The 15,413-nt window shown below is 48.3% G+C and overlaps 1 protein-coding gene across 2 annotated transcripts in view; it reads left to right on the top strand.

Annotated features, from left to right (window-relative positions):
* LOC144139284 (CCN family member 2-like) overlaps positions 1-15,413 on the top strand; it is a 471,813-nt gene that overhangs the window by 49,449 nt on the left and 406,951 nt on the right. The gene's annotated exons all lie outside the window — the stretch shown is intronic.

Below are 15,413 nucleotides of genomic sequence, written 5' to 3'. Positions count from 1 at the left end.
GGGACAACAAACGACCAGCCGGGAAGCAGGTTTTGCAGTTCGCGTTGATGGCTTTCTCGGATGGCTGCTGTTACCTTAGACGGTAGCTGCCAGAAGCTCGCAGTCTGCTAGCATAGCCTTTGGCCTACCCTTCTGTGCGACGACCTTTTCCTGGAGTCCGTGTTGACTGAAGGCATTTAGTATTACCGCCCGAGTGTCTAACGGATAATACGCTGATATAGCGGTGACGGGCGTGTAAAGGGAAGAAGAGGGAAATGGACAAAAGTTGCCGAGATGTATAGTAGTATAGGCGTCGGCCAAGTTTAACTACCTGGACGGTATAGCAATTATTCTTCTTTTGTTCTTAACCGTACCAAACACGCGCCAAAATCCAAAAGCAAGAAGATTCATTGAGCAGAGTTAATGCTGAGAAACTGGATGCTTATCTGCTTGCTTTGCAACAAACGACGATAAAAGCTGATGACGTTTTCGCAGCTACCAGATAACCTTAATTTGGTTGTCGATATCGTATTTAACTGACCGTCCAAGAATTCAAATTTTGTTTCAGCTTGTGGCTATAGTTGACATCGGTACCACAGTACGGCAACACCCGTGTCACTATTTGGAATGGGTGGCAATACAAAAGTTTCAAAGGAGAGCACACGCATTGAGAAACACGGCAGCCTGCTACTTCTCTTTCACCTGTAACTTAAATCTCCGATAAGAACATTTTTCTTAAGAAGGGGGAGCACGCTACTTCTCTTTTCTTCCTGTTCCTTCGGCGTTGTTATGGTGATTACTGTTTCCGCAGTTCTGCAAAATGCCTTTCCACAATTACTGCGAGCACTTTACCTCCGAATTCATTGGAATACCGCAATTGCACCTACTTCGCGATTTTTATGAGTACGGGCGAATGTTTTCTCACAACTTCGGTGAATCAGTCACTTCGCGCGTTCCAAGTTTCTGTTTCAACTCCGCCCCAATAACCTGTCATTCCGCCTAACAACTTTCAGACATCTGTCCTGCGTGGCTAAATGAGCAGTGCTCCCGGTTTCCATGCATGGGGCTTGGATTAGATTCCCACCATCGTGATTTTATTTTATTTTATTTATCAATATTTATTAATTTTTTTTAAAGTTTATTCTCGTGCAGAGAGCCCGAAACCTCAGCGTTTACCCAGCCCAAGGACGATTATCCCTTTTAAAACACTTCATGGTTAAGGACGAAAGAGGTAATACCTAGCGGTGGCGAGAATAGTGCAGCACAAACTGGTCAATTGTATCGCGTTGTCTGCGTTGTTCTATAACTTGGACACACACAACAAAAATTCAGGGAGAAGGGACACTGGAGGGAGTGCAGTTAGACGCGTGTTCGTTACAGCTTACAGCCAGTGTAGGCGCACAGGCCGCTTATTTTAGCTTGCGTGCTTTTCTTTTCAGTAAAGTACCGATACATTACGGCCTGGGCAACATCGATCCCCCCCCCCCCTTCCCCCTCCGCACCGTCTGCTCAGTCTCAGGGCAACAGTGCCGATATCCAAGCTTTGCTGTTCCGAACCACGTTGGCGTGATTCAGTGCAATTTGCGGCCCCTGGGAGTAGGGGGCGGCTGGCTGCGAACAGGCAGACTACAGCTAGGCACTCTAGTCTCTCTCGCTCGCTATTTTTGTTATTGGGCTTCTCGAAATTTTGCAGGACGTTTCTGAAGTTCTCTGGGTGAGAGGGCCTTTTTTCATACCACTCACTAGGCGGTGGCATATTTTCGGAAGAGAAATGTAGCAGTGCAAGCTACCGTCTCTTCATAATTTTTACTTCAACAGCGCTTACAGGGACACTTCTGTCGGGAAAGCAGAGACGTTGATAGTGCGCTACAAAGTTGAATAAAAGTCGCCCTAGTCAATACTGGGAATTGGATCATCTCGTCATCGCTTCTGAAGCGGAGATGATCCCTGTGCCCCGAGATTTTGTTCATCAGGGATTTATTTAAAGATTTTACAGGCTGCTGTCAAGACCTAATCTGCGAATCGCAGTGGCAAAAACAATTCCAAAGCCGGGCTTGCGGGATTTATCTGCGTATCATTTGATGTCAAGACAAAGAAAACAGACCCACGAATACATGCCCACTAGCACGATGGCCAATAAAGGACAGCCGCTGTATGCTAAGTGGTGTGGATTCCAAATTGTTTGGTTCCTAGCGGTCTTCCTTCACGGTACTGCAGGTGGCGAACACATATTACAACTACCCGGTTTCTCGCCTGCGTTATGCGGCACGTTTCTTTGAATATGGAGAGGTGGGGCTGGCATTTATCAAGGCGGGAAATTTGTGCGTCTTATTAGTACATTTTTGCGCACCGGGACCATTGGACAAATGACTAGTGGTGGGGGTGGTAACAACCCAGTGCTGGCTACTTTTTCCAGTAAGTGCCAGAAGTGAACCCGCGTGCTGGCTCCAGGACGCCTTCACCTATGGCGCGCCAAGTTCAAAACGATCTCCTGCAGTGCTATGTCTCCCACCCGATTGACCAGCATGGCCAGGGCGCCCTGGGAATGTCGCTCTTGAGGCGTGAACGAGGTTTAGCTTTCGCTTTGGATGTCTTCGCACAACTAGTGCACATAGAAATCCAGTGAATTTTAAAGTCGGATGTCTTTCTTGGGTTACTTAAACCCCAAAATTGCGGTCTGTCTGTCTGTCTGTCTGTCTGTCTGTCCCTGGATTCAGCAATCCGGCCAATAGTTAAGACAATTCTGAAAGGAGAAGTTTATACAGGCAAATCCTTTCCAAACCACTAAATCTAGTACCATCATTCATAATTTTCAACATTGTGGAGCGAAAAAACTAGGCATATTTGATGCAAGACGTCAACACTTAAATGGTGTTAGCACTGTTCTTTTATTTACAAATAGCTTTGTGATTAATTTTTCTTGATAGAAAATTTTTAATACACATTGAAAAAAATGTCACCATCAGAAATACAAAAAGAGCTAGCGCACGACCCTATGCCTCATGGCGGCATTCCAAGTAATGAAAGGTTCCAGTAGATAGCACGCGAGCAGTGGAACTCTGGAAGTTTTAAATGACTCGAGCAAAATCTCCACCGTGTTTATTGTGAGGGAGCAAGACGAGAGGGGAAGATCGTGAGGTGGGCGGAAAAAAGAATAGAGGCATTGACGTGGCAGGAACGGCAGAAGACTATCGTCTTTCGAAGACATTTCCAGTGAAGTGAGCAGATATGCGGCCAATTTTTTTTCAATGCTGACAGTTTGCGGGGTGCTTACCTGTGTGACCAGGATGGTTCGTGCTCGTTAAAAGCATTCGGGAAATGTAGATTGCTGTTACGCTAACATTGCTCCGTCACCAGGAACTCTAGAATAAACAAGTTTAGGTTAGCTAACTAAAACTTCGAGCCGAATTCAGTGCTTCGAGAGGGTCTTGCGAAGGACTGCCGCGCCGCCATATTCCGTCTGTGTGCCTCGTAAGGGGCATACTCAACCATGTAAATCGTGCAAGCACAAGAACTGACACTGCCTTCATACTGAGATGGAAGGAGAGAATGCAAAGGGGAAAGTTTCATTAATAACAAAAATACAGCTTTAAATGCTTAGCTCTACATTCCACAGACCTTTCAATGTTGAAAAATGTGCAGTCCTAAATTCTATGACGACGTTACTCTTACCTAAAGTGAACAAATGTAGCGCAGCAGAAACACAAGGGACGAAAGATTACACACGGACGAGCGCTCTGACTAGAACTGTAACTAAGTAAAGCCGTAGACTGGGCTAGTTGGTAATTCATAGGTAATTCTAGTCAGAGCGCTCGTCCGTGTGTAATCTTTCGTCCCTTGTGTTTCTGCTGCGCTACATTTGTTCACTATGAATTACCAACTAGCCGAGTCTACAGCTTTACTTAGTTACATTTCTTACCTAAACGCCTGCAATGTTCTTGTGGTCGCTGTTGTGCCCCTACATTGACCTTTCGACGCGAGGTCATCGCCTAGATTTAAGTGTAATCCTTTACTTTACGTTTATTCTCTTTGCCTCACCGGTCATTTTTCATGACACGTCTTGCTTACGACGCAAGACGCCAGATTTGGTACTTACTGAGTCTAATGCTTTCACAGTAAAACTGACAGACGTTTAAGTGGCGCGAACCATGGAATATCGCGCGAAAGCACCATGCCTACGTGCTTATAAAGCCTTGTCCAATACACCATAGCGAGTGTGCGCTACGCTGTGGGTGTGCAACACTTTGGTAGGCTTCAGAGTACAGTGGCACCCCGATAATACGACTTTCAAGGGACCGCGCGAAAGCGTCGTATGACCGGGGGGTCGTATGACCGGGGTGCGGGCAAATGCGTGCCTAGTAGACGGTTTCACGTGACAGGTGGGCTTAGAACTTATTTAAACAGCTATATTTAGCGCGTTCACGCGTGATTCACGAACATTTGGCTAAAATTCTAAGTTTTGTTTAAAAAAGAAACCCCTATTTTGTGCCCCTCTCCCCTACACGGCGTCCGAGCTAGCCCGCCCGGCAAGCGCCACGCGCTACGCGACCCACGTCCGTCCCGCCAGCCCCCCGCCTCGCGCTCGTGAGATAAACCCAACGTGGTCGAGCAAATTAAGGGGGAAAAGGCCAGAGTGCGGAATTGTCAATACCAAGGGAAACGGACGAAAGTGTTAGGCGGCGATTGAAAAAAAGCGCCAGAGAAAGGAGCGGAGCGACAACGCCGTTTTGAAAGGCACTGATATGGAGAGAGCACAGAGATGGGTAGAGAGAGCGTCGTGAAAATAAGAAACAGATCGAGGGTGCGAGGAAAGCGGTTGTTCGTTCATCGCTGTGGGGTTGTGCAGTAGGTGTTTTCTCATTCATTGGTGGCTCGAGGGGAGCTCCAAATTCGCGGCCCGCCAGCCACCTTGACTTTGACTTCTCCGGTTGGTGCGTTGGCGTACTGCTGCTGCGTGGGGCATCGAAGGTGAACTCCGGATGGTGAGTACTTGCCTGCTTGCTTGCTCCTGTTCAGCAAGTGGTCTGGCCCACCGGTGGACCTTTGCACAAAAGCAGCGTCAAACGGGGGTTAAGAATCAAGCAAAAGCAGTGACTTCAACACTGTCTTCATGAAGCATCCTTACCCTGGCAGGTGATTACTGAGACTGTGATGTAGCTGTCTTAAGTGGGAACCGCATGGCGCATTTTTGTATGTTGCGGGCTCCGGGGAAGCGGTGTAAAATATGGGATAAACGCCTTTTTATCCGCGCCAGGGTCCGTCGTATAAAGCGGACCGCGAGCACCCGGGCGTCATATTATCGGGGTTTTTAATGCATTGTTTCTATGGGGAGTTTGCCGGGACAGCGGCGGTCCATCGTAAGAAGCGGAGCGTCGTAAGTCCGGGGGACGTATCAGCGGGATTCCACTGTATTTGCAAAGCATTCCTAACGCGCGAACAGCTTTCCTGTGATAGACCCTCCTACTCCTTGCGCACTAATTCAATTTTGATTGATTGATTGATTGATTGATTGATTGATTGATTGATTGATTGATTGATTGATTGATTGATTAATTGATTGATTGATTGATTGTGGGGTTTAACACGCCGACACTTCACAAGTGGTGAGGCACCTGCCGTAGTGGAGGGCTCCGGATTAATTTTGACTATATGGGCATCTTTAACGTGCAACGAAATCTCGAACACACGGGCGTTTTAGATGCGACTGCATCTCATTCACTCGCCTTGTCCCTGCATCCGACATCAGCGTTGTTGTCGGCGTCCGCCCCTCCCCCATTCTCCTCGCCGCGTGAGCTGCGCTCTCCGCCGCTCACCCCTCTCCTCTCCGATAGCGAACACTCTCTCGCGAGGGGCATTGGATTGGATTCGATTGGATTGGCTTGGATTTGGCTTGACTTGACTTGGCTTGGCTTGGCTTGGCTTGGCTTGGCTTGGATAGGATTTGGATTGGATTGGATTAAAGTGGATTGTGTTGGATTGTGTTGCGTCATAGCCGCGGCAGACGCACTGGCGCCGGCGCATCCCCTCACCGTTATGCGCGCTATAAAACGCGGTGCCTGCGCCGCTCCGCTCTATCGTTCCAGCGCCGTTCCTCCGCTGTCCACCGCTGCAACGTGAACCCCCTATGCGTCGCATCTACACAGGGGTTCCTGCGAGGGGAGGTGGGAGTTTTTTGCTTTTCGCCTCGATCAGAAAAGGGGCCACCGCGGCCGGGAAATGAACCCGCGTCCTTGCACTCAGCAGCACAACGTCTTAGCCACTGAACCATGGCGCTTGATTGATTGATTGATTGATTGATTGATTGATTGATTGATTGATTGATTGATTGATTGATTGATTGATTGATTGATTGATTGATTGATTGATTGATTGATTGATTGCTCGATCGATCGATCGATCGATCGATCGATCGTTTTATAACACCTCGGCGGGTCTAGGCCATTATCAGCCACTTATGTGCTCGGGGCGCCTGGCCCGACGAAACCCTTTTTCAGAGATTTCCGACGACGATCCCGACTAACTTTCCATATTTATTTCACACAACCGCACTGCGGCGTCGTTGCGAACAAGGCAAGGCTGTCGCGTCGGTAATTAAGTGTGCGGCGCACACGTGAGGTCCTACGCTTTTCGTACAGAGAATAAACAGCCGGCGTGGCATAGTCGGTAAGGCAGAAACAATGCAATGGACAAAGCACAAGTTCGGCTCCAGTACGGGCAGCGTTTCTTCCTTTTCCCTGACTACCAAGAGGTCTTACACCTGCCAAGCGGAAAACTTGCTTAGTTTCGCTGGTGGTGCCTTCGCACTCAATAGTATCAGTGGTAGTGCAATCGCATAGTGTATTTTAAGCACCATCAGTCGTTCAACGCATTCAAAATTTTTCTTTGCAGTTTAATGGTACGCAGCACATGGCACGCGCACGGGGAACTGGAAAACGTGGCTCCTTTTTTAGAGGTCTACAGGCGTAAACTCATGCTCAACATCCCATAATTAAAAATTCTTAACTATCATTGCGGTTTTGTTTAACTACTCGTCTTGAGTGGCATCTCACACATCACGCTCCCTTGCCTGCCACCCAGACTGGCTTCCGAGCCCACCTCTCCACCCAAGACACCCTACTCCGCCTCAAAGAGGATGTGTACAAAATTTCGAGCTCAACCCAACTGCGGGCTATTCTAGCCCTAGACTTAGAAAAGGCCTTCGGTCGCGTTGCTCATGCGCCCATCCTCGACACATTGGCATCAACGGGGTGCGGCCGCTGCATGTGCAATTACATTCGAGATTGCCTCTCGAACCGCACTGCTGCTTATTCGATTCCCGGTTCACATACTACCCCTTTTTATCTCACATCAGGGTTCTATACTCTCCCCCACTCTTTTTAACCTTGCCATGTAATTACTGCCCCCGCGACTAGCCAGCATGCCCGGCCTCAACTATTCTGTTTACGCGGATGACATTACCCTTTGAGTGAACTCCGGTAGACCGGCACATATCGAGGAAACCTTACAATGGGCCTGCGACACCATTCTCGTCCATGCATCTTCCATCGGATTTAAAATATCAGCATCTAAATCTGGCCTTTTAGTGGTGTCTAACCGATGAGGCCCTGACCCGGATCGATCTGTAATACAGCTATCGAGTGGCGCAGCCTCCATACCACAAGTGGATTCACTAAAAATTTGGGCCTCACCCTTACACGCAATGGATCTGCCGTTCCTCAACTACAAATATTCCACTCCCAGATCTCTCGGGTCTCTCATCTCCGCAAGCGCGTTTCTAACCGCACACAAGGCCGCAAAGAGCCTCACCTTCTCCGCATTGTGTACTCTTTCGCGACATCTCGCGTCCTACACACTGTGCCCTACCTCCGCCTCTCACTTGCCCAGACAAACCGCCTTGAAGGTGCCCTCCGCGCCCTGTACCGTTTGGCACTTGAGATACCTCATTATGCCGCCACACAAGACTTCTTAGCCCTAAACATCCACAATACCATCGAGGAACGGATCGCATCTCACCTCCAGGCCCACCTCGAGCGATTAAAGCTCTCGGCTTCAGGTCGGACGATTCTCACCCTGTTAAACTGCCCAACAGACAGTCTTCCCCAAATCCCTCCCGAACCTCCTCCCTGGTCCTTCTTCCCAAATCTAGTAATTGAGCATATTCCTCGCCACATGCACCCTGCTCACAACTTGGTCCTCAGGCAACAGCGCACAAAAGCATTGAACAGGCGCATTAATTGGCTTAAACAGAATAGTGCAGCAATCTACTTCACGGACGCCTGTTTTGATTCCACTTCTATAGATGGTGCTATCGCCCTCCATAGCCCTACCCGATCCGTAGACACCACTGTCCACTTCAAAAACGCCCGAACTTGTACAACCCTGGAAGAATTCTCCATAGCCGCCGCCGTCGAATACGCTGTGAAAGGCGAGCCCACTGCCACCCCAATTTTCGTGTTAAGTGACTCGCAGGAGGCGCTATGAAATATCTCTCCATACACCACACACCCTCATACCTCTGACACCCTCAACTGCGCCCTTCGCGCCCATCCTCCCCACAAGTTAACGCTGGTATGGGTCCCCAGCCACGCCAACTTGGACGGCAATGCTCGAGCACAAGAGCTTACCCGAGTACTCTCCCCGCGGGACCGTCCATGTTGTGGCCACATGTGTACCACCCTGGCACTCAAAAGATTTTACATTAGGCATGCCGACAGCATTTCTGCGCGCTACGCGCAAGCAGGTAGTGTTTCCCGTTCCCCCCTCACCCTCTCCTGTGAAGCTGCATCTGTGGTCCGGAAAGCACGAAACTCCTCTCTTATCACTCCATCCCGTATCCACTACATGCATGGCATCCTCTCGCGTCCCACGTGCCCTACACCCAACTGCCCTTCCTACCCATACGACACCTTTACTGGGAGTGCCATCCGCCAGACCTACCACCACACCTGCGTTCCCGCATTGGGAGGACTGGTTGAACCCGGGTCCTGGCGTAGATGTCAAATCGACTCAAGAACTTGTGGCGGCCCACTGCCTTCGTGTTAGTGCGGGCCTCTGGAAGCTCTACGGACCAGCCGTCTCCTAATGAAGAGACTGTGGCACGACGGCCCGGATTAGGGCTGTTTAGAGAATAAAGTTTTCTCTCTCTCTCTCTTAGCGAAGAAATATTCAAAGTAACGCGAACACAATGTGTTGAAAGTATCCGTAGGATCCACTACCGGTCCATACTTAGAAACAGGTTTTAACTTTTTGGTATAAACTATCAACACAAAGTTTCGGTGCCGAAGAATGAAAAAAAAAAAAAAATGGTCGCCCTATGTACCATACGGTTATCCCACTAACTACAGAGTAGCACGTACAGTCGGTAAAACGCTTGTCTATAACAGCGATTTCAACTTCAACCAGCTACATCCGAAAACTGCCAAAACATACTCGTTCCAAACATATCGGAGGCAAAAGCGAAGGGCTAAGACTTCAGAATTCCGCAGTAGTTTTATTCAAATCCCGCCCCGGCGGGGCAGGACAGGGCTGAGAGTACGAAAGCTGTGTTATAGACAAGCCTTTTACCGGCTGTACGTCATATTTTGTTGATATTGAACGGTATGAAAGTTTTATACCGCGAAGCATGAGAGAAGAAAAACTTTATTTCACAGGGAGGCCAGCCTATCAGCGAACCTGGTTAGGCCGAGATCAGGCAAAGTCAACAATATTTTCTAGACATGACTTAATTTCACATATTTTACAGCGTCTCAATTGCAGGTGGGGCAGATATCCTGTAAGTACAAAAGATCGTTAATGATAGTGGTTTTCAATAAATTTCGCAGATAGATCATTTTTGCGTCATGTGAAGTGTGGTTTTCCGAGAACCCATGAACAACATTACATACGTCATTTTGGAGAGTGCTCTCACCGTTCTCTAACTCTTATGCTTCGTCTCCCGAGGAAGGCGGTGTCATCTGCATATTGAAAAATTAACATTGAGAAAGTGCCGAGGAGACTACTTTGTATAAATACTAAAAAGCAAAGGGGATAAATTGGATCTTGTGGAACACCATTAAGGAAAGAGTGTGGCCTGCTCAAATCGACGTTGCCATCAGCTGCAACAACCCTAAAACGTCCCGAAAGATTCTTATTCAGTACATTACAGAACGGGTCCCGGAAACGGGGTAAGTAAAGTTTTCTTAATGATACTTTGCGGCGCACGCAATTTAAACATCTCAAAATAAAACCCAAGCAAATAAACCATGATCAAATGAACTGTACATTATTCTAATGGGGAAAGGGCACATGAGCAATACAGGTTCTTCTTATAGGGCAATGGGCGAGTTAGAAAACCCAAATTTCGAGGAGAAATAACAGAAAGTTGTTGAAAATAGTTTTATTTCAATTTGAGAGAATATCGCCAGTATATATATTTGCCTGTACGAGTCTGCATAATCTTCTAGCGATACTTTGCGCGGAGGCTTGGCAACAGTGGTTTTGAAGGTCTTCGTTGTGTTTCAGCCATGAATAAATCCATTAAGCACTAAAGACACAAATAATCCTATACAACATCCTAGTTCCTCTGAAGCGTTTGGACAGTGAATACATCGCCACCAAGAGGCTTATTAGATCGCAGACCACGGTGGGTCTGTAATTTGATTTATATTAGCGATGCAAAAATGGGCCTATAAAAGAATGGATTGTTTAAGTGTGCCAGAATCTTGAACAGGCGCAGCATCTTCGGGAGTGATCCTGAAGGCATTATTAAATACATCTGCCACCATAACCGAATTACCCGAAAAATCTTTAAAAACCGTAGAATTACTACTTTTCCCGCACAAGCTGTTTATGATCAACCACGTCTTTTCTGGGTTCTTTCGCACTGCGCTCAGCAGCTTTTCAGACGGCGGCAACCCTATTACTCACAGTTTCGTAATTTGCGTAACAGCTATCGGACCTCGCTCGCTCGATTCGTGGTCATAAAAGCGAAAATGCAAGAACGAGCTAACTGATGAGCGTAACGTCGAAGCTGCCAGGACTGAAAACGTGCGGGTTTCGTTTTCTTTTCGAGCTCTGCGTGGCAGGCAGCCATATAAATGAGATCAATGGGCTCAACACTTCCGATGAAAGAGGTCGGTTGACCGCTGATTGCGAAGTCCAAACGGGCAGTGCACGTAGTTTTCAGGTGAAAGGGGTAGAACAATGAGATGCCTCTGTATAGACAATTGTGTGATACGGTGAGATCCAGAAAGAAATGTAATCAGATAGAACGCACTTACTGCAAGCCAAAAAGTGGTATTTACGCATTCCTACTCACCCCCCTTCCCCAACACTAGGGGCTGGAAGCCTAGATGGAGGCGATATAAACTTTTCATGAACTGTTAAGTGGATTCGTCACTTTTCTGGCGGAGTTCCATTTTGCAAAACACCAAAAGAAAGCTGTTGAGTAGGAGAGAGGGGGAGGGACAATCGATTTTATTCCAAGGAATACGCGACGGCTTAAGTTCGTTTTAACATCTCACACTGGCCCCCGGGCAGTTCCCACCATTTTGGCGCAAAATGGTGGTATGTGCGTTTTGCGCACCTACATTGCCGTGCTTCGACATATACTCCACGCTCCTACTATCTGAATACGTTGCACTCGCCCACCGGTTGCTCTAAAATCATGCGACCGGTGTTGCACATGACCTCTCCATTTAAAAGGGAAGAGTTTTGGGCATTTTGGTACGCGGAGAGCGCAATAAGGGCAAGGCAGAGTCGTCATGAGCGCTCCACCCGTCTCTGCCTTGTCCTTCGCCGTGTCAGCGCTTGAATTTATTGTGCTCTCCATTCAAATACAGCACAATGGTGCATGGTGGGGATAGAATTAAAAGATTTCAGAGGGTCCCCTAAGCATTTCGTGAAGAGAGGAGAGCACGAAAGCGTTTTTTTTTATATATAGGTTCGTCGATTAGTCTTCTGCCGGCGTCGACTGTAGCATGCAAACTCGACATCGGATTCACTGCAGCTGCTTGCTGCATAATAGCTGTTATGACCGAGCCCCCGATGATGGCCTAACGGCCTGCTTTGAGGTAGTATGGCTGGCGAGCTGCTTGTGGTGAGCCGGTGGGGAAAACAGCCCTTAGCTTTAACCATGCGGCCGTACCGATTTGTAGCGCATGCATATGCAGTGTGTCCAACGTACAGGATAACAGCCTTCTTTCATGTTCTCGCCAAACTAGCCTTACGTTTGGTGGGTTAACGTGTTGCTTTCTCGGTATAGAAAATCGGCTGTAGTGTTTCAGTGAAAGTTAAAAGCGACGAAAAAAAAATTGGTCGCCATCCCGCCCTGCGAAAGTGCATGTCCAGCAAAGCTGTTGTAAACCAGTAAAAATGCTGACGGAGGAGGGTATGAAATGTTTCTCGTCGTCTGGACAGGCTTATCGCTTGCGCTCCGCTATTGTCACTAGATAAGGGTACAGAGTATCGGCCCTCTTTTCTCCCATTGTTCCCTGCCGCCGCCGAAATCATTGGCGAGTTCGCATTACGTGACATTTGTTTGCACTGTGACGGTTTATGGGCGCCGCGATTTTGGTGTTTATGCGTTTTAGTCGGTCAAGTCTGGTAGGCTTATCTTGTCCTCTCTGCTCGGCTGCTGCGCGTGACTGACGTCGTTCCGAATGCGAATAAAAAATGAGGCGTGTAATAGCATTTCAGCAGCAGAACTGTGTCCAGAGATGCCGTGTTGCTGCTTCTTCGGCAGCGTTGTCAACAAACGACCCGGTTGAAGTTAACGGCGAGGCCATAGATGCTGCAATCTCGCGACACTGTTGAACGAAAAATGGCCATCGATGCTGACTTTTGTGCCTCAGTGGCGGTACTCTAATACCTTATCTACTGACATTACGCTCGGCTTTTCTGGTGGCAAATGCTCCTTTTTTCCTATCCTGACGCATACCAACGCCGCCTGTATTAACATTGCCTGACGCGTCGCGCGCTTTTCAATGGGAAGGGTAGGGACGCTTAGCTCAGGCACTGATCCGCTATGTGGCGCGTGCCGGCGGACATCTCGCCTTACGTCACTGCTCGCGAGTCGCGAACGCTGCACCCACTTCTACGACGTGTGTCTGTCAGCTTGCCTGTTGGGCTTCAAGGGCCGTTTCGCTTACATCTTAGCCGCGACGGGGCGCTAGTTCTGTGGCGCACTGGGGATCTCGTTCAACGTGTCGCTCGCTTCATACTTGCTGCATTTTTCCAAAGATAAACACGCAGGCGGACTTAAATAGTGTAAGAACATACTGATTGTCGGGTAGACATATAGCTAACAGAAAAACGATATTTTCGGATGGGGCAGCTATTATTTTACTGATATTTTTCTTTCTGGAGTATTTAGAGAAGAAAAAATTGCCTGCACGTTTTTTGTTCAGGCGCTCACTTCTACGATTACTTTCCAATAATATCACGTGCTTGTAAACTTCAGAAAATTATAGGAAACAAAAGGATAAGCAGCTGGGATCCCGCCACGCTGTCCGGGTGCTTCTACAGTACAGTCCTCAATTTTACAAGTGCGTACCGATGCGGAGTGCGAACAGCGGGGTCAAAACAATACCTAAATGCGGAGGGGATAGAGGTGGGATGCCCCACTCAGAAAATTTCAGGGCCTGTGATCCGAGTAGATAAGCGCGCAAAGCCGGCATCAGCCTGCGGCAGCGCAAGGGATTTTGCTTCGTGACAAAGGAAGTTTTATCAGTGAAAGACCAATACAGACAGGCATGGTGAAAAACAAGAAGGCGTAGGCGCGCCGCCTCGGGAACGCTAAACAAACTTTCCACAATTTTGCATAGTTTCCGAGAAGCGGCGCTGGCTGGCGGACACGAAAGCATGCTGGAAGGCTACGGAGCGAAAAAGGGTAGGAGAGAGCAATAGGAGAGTGGCTGTTTGGCCATTTTTTGCTCACGCGTTAGGCAATGTTTATACAGGCGGCGTTGCGCATACTCTCGGTGTCTTGGGCAAGAACTGCTCTATTTAGTGACACAAGTCCTGCCTAGCCTTCCAATGCGTCCACAGCGATGAAACCGTTGGGGGGTAGAGGTATACAGTTTTGCCGTAACATGGATTTTGGCGACGTAGTGGCAGAGTCGTTCACAGAAGTTATATCAGTGGAAAAAAATGAATGTTGCAGAACATTCATCCCTTAGGTGTTATATTTGGCGGCGGCCGCCTATGCGGCACATGTAGATTACCACAGCCAAAAATTAAAAAAAAAAAAAACGTAGGGCGAACCCGCCGCGGTGACGCAGTGGCTACGGCGTTCTGCTGCTCAGCACAAGGACGCGGATTCGATTCCCGGCCACGGCGACCGCTTTTCCGATGGAGGCGAAAAGCAAAAACGCTAGTGTGTTCGAGATTTCGGCGCACGTTAAAGGTCCCCAGATGGTCAAAATTAATCCGGAGCCCTCCATTACGGCGCGCCTCATCGCCTGTGTAGCGTCGGTGCTTTAAACCTTACAATCAATCAAAACGTGGGCGATGTTGCTCCTCCGATGAACACAACAGCTCACCTGGCGTCTTTCCACTTAATAAGTAGCCGCATGACATATATTGGAGGACATCCTCGTGCTTACATGAATTCCTCATCATCATCATCATCATCATCAGCAGCAGCAGCAGCAGCAGCAGCAGCAGCAGCAGCAGCAGCAGCAGCCTACTCAGGTCGACGGTCGGACAAAGGCCTTTCCCACTGACCTCCAACCGCTCCTGTCCTGCGCTGCTCGAATCCACAGTTTACCCTCTAATTTCTCTATTTCACCCCTCCATATGGCCTTCCTCTCCCTCTAGCCCCGTCTCTTGGTATCCACTCTGTTACCCTAATTGTCTACCGGTTGTCGGTTCCTCTCACTACACGGCCAGCCCAATTCCAACTCTTTTTCTTCATTCGAGCTATGATATCGTCACCTCTAGCTTGTTCTCTGATCCAGGTATACCTGGATCAGAGAACAAACTAGAGTTGACTATATCATAGCTCGTTTCCTGTCTCTGAGTGTTACTCCTACCATTATTCGTTCCGTGGCCCGTTGAGCCGACCAAAGTTCGCTTTCTACTTGTTTAGTAAGGCGCCAAGTTTCAGCTCCGTACGTAATCACCGTCAGTATACACTGGTTGTAGATTTTTGTTTTGAGTGAAAGAGGTAGCTTACTTTTCATTATGTGGGAGTGCTTGCCGAATGTTCCCCAACCCATACCTATTCTGCGCAGGATTTCTGTCTCGTGCTTGGAGTCAGCACTAACCATCTGTCCGATGTAGCTATATTCTTTTGCTTCTTCAAGAGCTTCGTTTTCTAAGCTGAAGAGGACGCTTTTGGCGTGGATATACGTCGTTACTTTAGATTTATTCGCATCTATTTCTAGCCCTACGGCCATGCTTTCTGATTGTAGTTCTTCAAGCATTAATTACAGGTGTTCTGCAGTCTCACTCAG

The sequence above is a fragment of the Haemaphysalis longicornis genome, unplaced genomic scaffold (genome assembly GCF_048455015.1).
Source record: "Haemaphysalis longicornis isolate Haplotype H1 unplaced genomic scaffold, Haemaphysalis longicornis Haplotype H1 scaffold_1, whole genome shotgun sequence".
Classification (NCBI taxonomy): Eukaryota; Metazoa; Arthropoda; class Arachnida; order Ixodida; family Ixodidae; genus Haemaphysalis; species Haemaphysalis longicornis.
The sequence above is the reverse complement of the archived record's forward strand: the minus strand, read 5'-3'. Positions and strand labels throughout refer to the sequence as shown.